This window comes from Mandrillus leucophaeus, unplaced genomic scaffold, assembly GCF_000951045.1.
Source record: "Mandrillus leucophaeus isolate KB7577 unplaced genomic scaffold, Mleu.le_1.0 Scaffold116, whole genome shotgun sequence".
Classification (NCBI taxonomy): Eukaryota; Metazoa; Chordata; class Mammalia; order Primates; family Cercopithecidae; genus Mandrillus; species Mandrillus leucophaeus.
In genome coordinates, this window is record NW_012099876.1 from 5642671 (window position 1) to 5643450 (window position 780).

Consider the following 780-nt stretch of genomic DNA (forward strand, 5'->3'; position numbering starts at 1 on the left):
AATCAATAGAAAAAGAGGGAATCCTCCCTAACTCATTTTATGAGGCCAACATCATCCTGATACCAAAGCCTGGCAGAGACACAACAACCAAAAAAAAAAAAAAGAGAGAGATAATTTTAGACCAATATCCCTGATGAACATCGATGCAAAAATCCTCAACAAAATACTGGCAAACCGAATCCAGCAGCACATCAAAAACTTATCCACCATGATCAAGTGGGCTTCATCTCTGGGATGCAAGACTGGTTCAATATATGCAAATTAATAAACGTAATCCAGCGTATAAATAGAACCAAAGACAAAAACCACATGATTATCTCAATAGATGCAGAAAAGGCCTTTGACAAAATTCAACAGCCCTTCATGCTAAAAATTCTCAGCAAATTCGGTATTGATGGTACGTATCTCAAAATAATAAGAGCTATTTATGACAAACCCACAGCCAATATCATACTGAATGGGCACAAACTGGAGGCATTCTCCTTGAAAACTGGCACAAGACAGGGATGCCCTCTCTCACCACTCCTATTCGACATAGTGTTGGAAGTTCTGGCTAGGGCAATCAGGCAACAGAAAGAAATAAAGAGTATTCAATTAGGAAAAGAGGAAGTCAAATTGTCCCTCTTTGCAGATGACATGATTATATATTTAGAAAACCCCATCATTTCAGCCCAAAATCTCCTTAAGCTGATAAGCAACTTCAGCAAAGTCTCAGGATACAAAATCAATATGCAAAAATGACAAGCATTCTTATATACCAATAACAGACAAACAGAGCCA